Below are 9,220 nucleotides of genomic sequence, written 5' to 3' on the forward strand. Positions count from 1 at the left end.
AGTGAGGTGGATTCTGAGCTCAGGAGTGAGATGTTCTTCTACCTTTGCAGCCAATTGCTGATGCTTCTGGTCTGCTACAATATAAGTCTGGATGCAAATATTGCAATAACAAATAACCACAGGTGTTTTTTGAAGAACCAATAAGGTTTTCCAAGGAAAGGTTTCTCTGGTCCCTACATCCAGGAGCTCAGGGTTCCATGATTTCCAGGCAGGCTGCTTTTTGCACATGTCCTGGAGTGTGGTGGGAAGTCACTGCTGGCTTTGCAATTCACACTCCTGGTGAACCAGTCACCCTGAGCACTGTGCTGAGCCAACCTCCTCTTCTCCTGCTGGCCAGAACTGGCCATGGGGCTTCCTGGACCCTGGGGTGTTTTCCCTGAGTACCTACTGCCCATGCCCAGTGCAAGGCAATGCCTGGGCTCTGCACAGAGTAGGTCTCATATGTGCTCCTGTGGGCAGAAGTCAGCCCCAGACAGAGCCCTGGTCCTCCCCACCATGGCCTCAGGCTGTCCTGTGCTTTTCCAGGCTGGGTGGGTTCTAGCATGCCTTTCTTCATCTGTCCCCTCCCTCCTATAGGAGTGAGGCTTGGCCAGGTCAGGAAGGGTTCCCTGGAGGATCAGTCTGTGCCATGAGCCCCAGAGTCTTATCTCTGTCAGGCTCCTTAATCATCCCAGGGAGGAGAAGCAGCACACCTGCCAGCAAGGATGTCCTTCTCTTGCTCTTCTCATCTCCCAAACTAAACCTTTGCCTTTCCTTGCTTTCTCTTCTGCTTTCTCAGATCCCATGTAGAGATCTTACACAGCCCGATGTCCTGTCTGCTCTGTTCAGACAGTTTTAGTTGAGATATAATTATCCAGTGCCATACAGAAATGCTAGTCACTGTGCTTTATCCTAAGCCACTTCCCCACAGAGGCCTGCAGAGAAAGAGCACAGGGCGAAAGGAGTGCAAGACTTGTCAGGTTTCCACATCAATCACCCCGAGGCTATTTTTTCAACAACAAATGTAGCCTTGACCTTGGGGCTATAGATGTCTTACAGCCTTGTCTGTGCCTAGCCCTAGAAGATAGAGAGCACTTGGGGATAAGGCTTACTCCCTGCTATTAAGGTCACCATCTACAGGAAGTTCAAGCAATTCCAGTGAGACTTCCATCAGCAACTGAAGGCCACTCCATAGAGTAGGAGATGGGAAGGTGTTCCACAGCTGGGTAGGCACTTCCCCAGCGAAGAAGTTCATTACCCCAGAATTCTCTGCCCAGGTAAGGCAGCTACCTCCTGCATGTGGCCACTCAAGTGCAGCTTACCCCTACTAAATAACACAGGAATGCCAGTCCCACAGGCTAGTGTGTCTCACACAGAGCCCTGGCCCATTGTACTGGACAAGAGCCCCAGGACTTCCCCCATGAGAAGATTTTCTGCAGGAGGCCTGAGCAGGAGGAGGGTGAATAAGTGTCTTGGAGCAGAAACCTCTAATCCAAATGTACTCTTCAGTTCTCACCCACACTGGATGAATGGAGGGTTTCACCCCCACTGTAGTGAGCAAGAGAAGAAAGGATAAGTTGTGAGCTCCAAGGAAATGAGGAAGGATTTTCCAGATGGTGTTTGACCACTTGGTTACATACTAGTATAATAATTTGATTTCTTTCTCATAACCATAAAAAAAGAAGTTATTGGGGGGGGCAGAATTGTTCTACATTAATTTTCACAAACAGGAGAGTTCAGACTCCTGCGGGTCAAGCAGTAAGCCCAGGTCAATTGGCCTGGGGAAGCAGAGCCATTGACCTCCTAAACAGCATTCTCTCTCTTTCTCTCTTTCTGTTTCTCATTCCCAGCCTCAGGCCTGGCTCCTCGTATTCATGTTGAACCTGGTCCCAGTGGGAGCATTAAGCTGACTTGCATGTCCCCAGGGTGGTACCCGGAGCCAGAGGTGCAGTGGAGTGGCCCTGGAGGACTCCATCTGGAACCTGCCTCGGAGACCAGAACAGTAGCAGGAGACGGCCTGTTCCATGTGGAGTCCTCTCTCTCAGTCGGGGAAAGTTCCAGAGGACACGTGTCTTGTTCCATCAGGAACCCTGTCCTTAATGAGGAGAAGGACACCCACATGTCCATGGCAGGTCAGTTCTCCCCAAGGTGCCAATCCAGAGGTTCCAGTGCTGACCAGGAAGCTGTGATGAGTGGAGATCCTTGACACAGACCCCCATGAGTGTCCAGTGGGTGTCTTTGTCACTCCTGAGTAGGGACCTCCTCAGATATACCCACTTCCCCTGTGCATGCCTGCTGAGGTCAACAAGGTCATTATTTCACAGGGTAACATGGCTGAGAGGGGTCTGTCAAAGTCCCTAGGAACCTTCCTAAATCCTCCTGCTCAGACTTATCCATGCATAACAATTGAGCTTATTCTCTTGCTTGTCAAACTTGTTAGACCAGGACGCAAGAAAAGACCACTGACTCCAATTAAAATCAAATTAAAGCAAGCTTATTATTTCGACCGTCCCGGACTGCCTTTTCCTCCCAAAACGGCAGGAACAAGACAGCAGCCCCAGCTTTCCTACAGCCCAGCTTTATAGCCCAGAAAGTTACACAAAAGGGGGGTTACAGATAACAGAACTCTGACAAGCATCACACTAATGGTAGTTTACATTTTTTGCTGGCTCCAACATCAGAATTTATGAAGACTATTAGAGCCTCAGAGAGGGTCGTTGTCTGGCCAGGAAGGCCAATATTTATGAGGTGTCACTAAAGTTTCAGAGAGGGCTGCTATCTGGTCAGAGAGCCAGGCATGGGTGAGTTCAAGGCACGGGCAGGCATTCCAAGCAGGTTCAGAATTTGCAGTAATTTATAGTAAAGCCGAAATTAGCTTTTCATGGCTTTGTGGTGAGAGGGCTCCCAATTTAATAAAAGATCAGGTTGGGTTTATCAACTTACCTAAACTGCTGGCCACAGCCACCTCTGTGACCTTGGCAGATGCAGACTCCCCCCCTCCCCCCACCCACAAGCTACAAATATTAAAAGGGCTAATAAGTGTGTGCTCATGAGGTTGTAGTTCATCTTGAGACAGAGAGGACCAAGCACCCAGGTGTGCCCTCCACACACCTAGAGTGACTGTCCAGAGGACACAGTCTAGACCCAGCACTGCCCTGCACCACCCTCTCCCTCTCCCAGTCAAGGAGCAGAGTACAGCCTATGCTCCAGGGTGGCCTCAGGGCCTTTTCTCCTCAGCTCCTCCCCACCTTTCATTTTTTTTTCTCCCTTTTCCTGGTACCTCATATTAGTCCTTGGACATACCTGGCCTTTGGTGCTCATGGGCATTGGGGTCCACATTCTATTTTTCCTCAACTGGCATTACCTGCCGATTCTTTAGCCCTAACCCAGGAGCTGTCTTTTCAGAAATCACCCCACCTGTTTGCACCATGTGTCTGTCTGCTTCCCCCACATTACCCTGATTGCATGTTTGCATCCTCTCAGGCTGGGTGTGAGCCCCTGAGGACAAGCTCTCTCAGGCCTTGAACTCCCCACTGCCTAGCAGACACTTGCTCCCAAGAACAGATTGCCTGGTGGGTGTGTAAGTGAATGTCTGCAGGACGTTATCAGGACCCCACCAGATCTGGTGCCAGCTGCTTTCCCTTGTGTGAGTCACATGTGTTGTAGATGATTAGAAAGAGAGAACTGGAATGAAGTTGGGATTTTGAGAAGATAAAAACACTTGTTAGAGGATAGAGTTCTTTTTTTTTTTTTTTCTTTGCCTAATTGTCATCCTTGGGAATACAAAGCTCCAGGAGGAAAAATTATCTGACTTCTCCTTAGATTTCAACAATGAAAAAAGTAGTAGAGAAAACTTGGGAGACACTGGTGAGTCGGGGCTGAGCTTAGCTAACCTCAGCAACCCTCAGGACCTCACATGGAAGGTTCTGAAATCCACATAGAGGACATGAAGGAGAAGGGCCTTCTTCACATGAGTGCAGGAGGTCTGCTGAGCTGAGCAGTACCTCACAACCTGACAACCAGCTGCGCTCCGCGGCGATTTCCTAGCCATCTGGCTGAAGGACTGAATGAAACAGCCTGGAGTGAGGGCTGCTCAGGGCCTCTTCTGCAGATGGTATTAGCCTCAGAGCCACTATTACTGACCTCAGTCCCCCTCCAGCCCTGCTGGAACTCTGTTTCTGGGACCTGGCCAGGAGATGTGCCTGGATTAGGCGCTGACACCTCACAGTTCCTGCTCTAATCTGAGAAGAGCTCCAGAGGATCTCAGTCCTCAGCCTGTCCTTAGACTCACATCCACGTGATGAGGAGGACAACTGGAGGAACAGGCCCATGATGAAGGCAGTTGGGGCCTCAGGAGGGCAGGGCAGGCAGGTGAAGGAGGGGCTCTGTGGCATCTGCAGACTGTCCCTTATTATAGGAGCACTTAGTATAGGAGCACTGCGTGTCACCCGCATCGTGTAGGCTTTGGTGAAATCTGGAGCTGGTCACATGGTGTCTGCTGCGTTATTTTCCTCTCTTCATCCTGTCCACACAGCTGCCTGGTTTGACAGGGCAGCTCGCGGCCTGCCCAGGCTGGGAGGAGGCAGGAAGCGGAGGTCCTTAGGAGTGCTGGGAGGGCTGGGGAGGCTTGGGGTCTCTGCTGCCTGGTGACGTCTCCATGAGGAAACAGGAAGTACTCTTCCCCATCAGCCGGGCCACTTGCAGTCAGCCTAGATCTCAGCTCCATGGTGCTGTTTTGCAGGTGACCTGTTCCCCAGGGTCAGCCCCTGGACTGTGGTGCTGGGGGTGCTCTTCAGCCTCTTGACTCTCTGCTTGGTGGTCACCGGTATTGTCCTCCTGAGAACCAGAAAAGCCAAAGGTAAGCTTGAACAAGTGGGCTGACATCATTTGTGTAGCAATTAGACTTACATGTAGATCATAAGTCTACTTACGGTTTTTATCTTTTACTGTTGACTAGGAAAACATGAAGAGTAGGGATGCTCCATGGACACACTCTTAGGTGCTGTGTCTGAACTTCAATTCGCCTTTGTACTCACTTCACCCATTTCTTGACTCATTTCCTTCTTGATAATTTCTAGAAAACATGCTTTCCATGCAGGATAGAGGTGAGCTGCTTATTAAGGAGGGTTCTGGGTGCTCTCCAGGACCCTGTAGCCACACACTCTGTCCTCAAGGCACATCACAGAGAACTCTGTGTATGGACAAGAGTGGGCCATCCGCCATCCACCAAGTACCATCCACCAAGCACCATCTGTCTTCCATCTGTCTTTTATTTTTTTTTCCTTTTTACTACACGTTGAGTCCTACATGTGAGACATGAGGCCTTGGGCCTGGTAGGCCAGCTCTACCTCTGAACCACATAATAGCACCCATCTTCTTTCTTCACTACTTTTTCCAGTGGCCTTCCTGCTGACCTGGACATGGCTCCTGATTCAGAAATATCAGTGAGGGGAAAAATGATTCCTATTAGAATGTTTTCTTCCTTTCTCTACATTTGGGGTGTGTGTTTTTCCAGGTTATACTTGCTAAAATATTAATGAGTTATGTTTTCTCTGGTGTTCTGTAGGTTAAATGTCACATGACATTTAATTCACAAAATCTCTCTTGTCTTGTAATTAAAGTCCTCTCTGACTTGATCTCATAATGACCTGAACCTCATGCCTTGGGTTGGTCTTCTCTGACACAAAGATAGCCCCAGGTAAGAGCTGTGGCCAGGGCTGCCTAGTGCACCTGCCCAGGGACACCCAGTCAGGATTCACCTGACTACAGGAGAAAGGACAGGAGCAGGGGTCTTAGGGCAGTCCTGAAATATTCAGTTGTCCCATGAGGACATAAGTGGAGATGGACCATAGGGGAACACCCAGGAGCCCACTAAATGTCCTGCAAGGACCAGATTGATCTTAGGCCTCTAAGCACACATATGATCCTCCTGTAGGCCTCATACTCTCCTTCCTGTCTGAAACCTCCCTGTGCTCTGTCTTAAGCTTTCTGACCAAGCGGAACTAGGGAATCCTGAGAGCTAGAGGAGCAGCAGACCAGGTGGAGGGGAGGGAGTGTGGGCGTGACCACAGACCCCACATTCCATAGAGAGCAGGGTCTGGGTGGGAAGCTTGTTGAAAGGGCTAATTGGAGAGGTATTGAGTCTTCTCCTTCTCAACCCCCTAGCTTTCAGTTGGCTCTTAAACCGTCACAAAGGCCAGCATGGCTATCATACAATCACATGGACACCAATCTGGTATAAAAGCCTGTTTACGTGGGTTGGGCACAGTCCTGAAACATACTAGATAGTTTCTACTTTGGAACTCGAGGAAGGGCTTCTGAGGACACGTGCTGAAACCTGTGGCATGGAATTCCTGCATGGAGAAGCTGTCCGAGGTGTTGGGAGATGCACATGGACAGTGTAACTGACAGTGGTTCTTTGGCCACGTGGAGCCCATCTGGGGGCAAATGAGTCTGGGGATTGGATTACATGAGTTGCACTGAGGCCACCTTCAGTGGCTGATGACACCTGGGCAGGATGCACTTGGGGACATTTTAAGTTATGGATCAGAAATCCACAAAAAAGCTGTGGACACATGAAGTGCAATTTTATTGACATACAGGCCCTTTGCTTGGCTGTCAAGAGGAGCCCTGCTCATTGCCCAAGGGAGGATGAAGCAGTCCCTACCCAGTCCTTTGTCCAGTGATATCTGTCCCTTAAGGAAGTCCTCACTTTGAATTATTCCACTTATAACATGGAATTTGTGTGTGTGTGTGTGTGTATGTGTGTGTGTGTGTGTGTGTGTGAGTTATAAATTATCTCCCAAAATACTCTGGTGAGACTGAGAATCTTGAAGCTAGTTTCATACAAATCTCTGAAAATCCAGAGAATGATGTGCAGAATTTATAGATATTAATACCTATTTTCTCGTCTTTGGGACTTCAGCCAAAACTTGAAAAGAGAAGGGATCCTATTCACTCTCCCATCCTATTTCCAAGTAAACACACTTGGAAATCTAAAGGTGGTTTCCAGTTTGTGACATGCTTGTTTATTCAGAAACCTGGAGTCCTCTCTGTGCCTCTCCTGAGCTGGGCTGACAAGCCTGGGCCTCAGGCTCTTTCATCCTTGGGGCTGAGTGGTGAGATGGGCCTCATCTACTAGGGAGAGGAGGGTGCTCTCCATCACGCTTGTGTTGAGGTTGCTGTTTCTTTCCACAGAAGCAGAGAACAGAGTGAATGATGTGATTACTGAAGTTTGACAGGCAGTGTTGGACCTTTAAAACCAACATTGCCTCGTTCATGCTCTTTTATTATTATAGGAACACCAGAGTCCACATAGAATTGAATGTGCCTCTATGACCTCAGGCACGAAGCAGCCAACACATATTTCTCTACAAGTATTTGCCACAGGGAAGTTGTTCACATATGTGCAGCCGGAGGAGATGGGCTGGTTTTCCGGGAGCCGCAGAGCTTGCGTATGTCTATTAGGGGAAAGTTGGTTGTTCCGTGAACTTAGCACAGACCACCTGTTCTGTGTGGTCATTAACAAGTAATGAAGGAGGTGCCATTAGAGCTCATAGATGTGAGGCTGGGCCTTGTCACCAGGCTGTGGAGCTGCTGAGGAGCTAACACTGAGCTGAGCTCAGAGGTAAGGACGGGGCTGGGGACAGCAAGGAAACAGCAGGACTTGTGAGGAAAGGAAGTCCCTGAACCCTGGAGTGGCTGAGCCCCTGGTTCTAGCAGAGGAGATGAACAGTAAACAGGGGACAGACTCAGAAGGCTCCAAGGCAGACTCCAGGGCACATGGCATTTTATCACCTTGCTAAGGATTTAGAGGGCGACAGAACAGGGAAGGTTCATTCAGAAAAGGGCTGTTGTGACTGGAGTGGCTTTGGGACATGGCATTCATTCCCTGGGAACAGGATAAGTGACTAGGGTGCAATTTTCAGGAGGAAGTCAAGAAGGATCCATGGAAGGGTGGTCCTATTGTCACCAGAGTAAATAGAGCTAAAAGTCATGCTTGATCATTCACTTGTCAGTGTTCGGTCTTCAATACGACTTCTGTTCACTCCTGGTTCATTATGAAGATTAAGTAGTGTGTAACCCACTCAAGGACTAAAGGTAGAGCTAAAGGGAGGAATCCTGTGTAACTGAGTGCTTTGTCTTGCTGTGGATGGCTAGATTCATTGTTCATGCTGATGTGCCACAGGAAGAAGGGGAGCAAGTGATGTTCAAAGCACCTTCTCTGGAGCAGAACTTTCTGGATTAGGTTATATCTCTACCACTTAGTAGCTTCATCCATTTCTCAAAACATTTACAACCTTTTGCACATATTTTTGCCTTTGTAATAAGGCCACAATAATGCTAAGACGGGGGGTTACAGTTAGTTTTGAAAAGATCATGCATGTCCGGGCCAGGCACAGAGCTTATAATTTGGTAGAAATTTGCAATTATTGGGTCTGGGAATAGGAGATGGTTTTATATCTACATCTTGGACCCTGTAAGTCTAAAATGAACTTTGTGCAACTGCTTAGTTTTGACCTTTATGTGCAAGGAACAAATTGACTCATTTAAATCATCATATAGAAAACAAGGTGTCACTGGATAGAAACTTCTCTCATGTGACTGTTCCAGCTGCATAGCCCAACTGATGGTGGTGATAACACTGAGCCTGTGGCATTGCTGTGTCATAGGACCCTAGGCATCTTCTGGACACATGGAATAGAGAAGGGATTTTTGATGTTGGTTACAATTCTATTTTCACTAGCTCAACTCTTTTTTTAATTTTTTTTTAAATTTTGGCTAGTTTTCTTTTCAGCTAAAGTCTCAAAGAAAAGTGATGTCTTTTTTAGTTTTGGCATATTATATTAATCAGTTTCTGTTAGGAGGATGAATCGATAGCTAACCCCATGAACATAATAATTTGTCCAAGAAATGTCAGTGGGCTAACTTTATAACCCACAGTAAGGTGTCCTCCTAATTCCAGAGCACACTAGCCCCAGTGTCAGAGACATCAGCATGTGGGCAACAGGTTCCAGTTACTTGTCCCAGGCTTCCTTCATCAGAGCCAACAATGTAATGTGATTTTGTTTTTTCAAATTGGCCACTGTACCCTCAAATAAAGCTCCCATGGATGGCAGATATCAGGAGAACCTATTCCCTGGTTTTCAGAAGAAAGAGCTAATTACATGCACTGCTCTTGCAGTGACCCTAGGGCTGCTCTACCTCCCACAATGCCACCAGGACACAATGCCCCACCATG

The sequence above is a fragment of the Ictidomys tridecemlineatus genome, chromosome 1, assembly GCF_052094955.1.
Source record: "Ictidomys tridecemlineatus isolate mIctTri1 chromosome 1, mIctTri1.hap1, whole genome shotgun sequence".
Lineage (NCBI taxonomy): Eukaryota > Metazoa > Chordata > Mammalia > Rodentia > Sciuridae > Ictidomys > Ictidomys tridecemlineatus.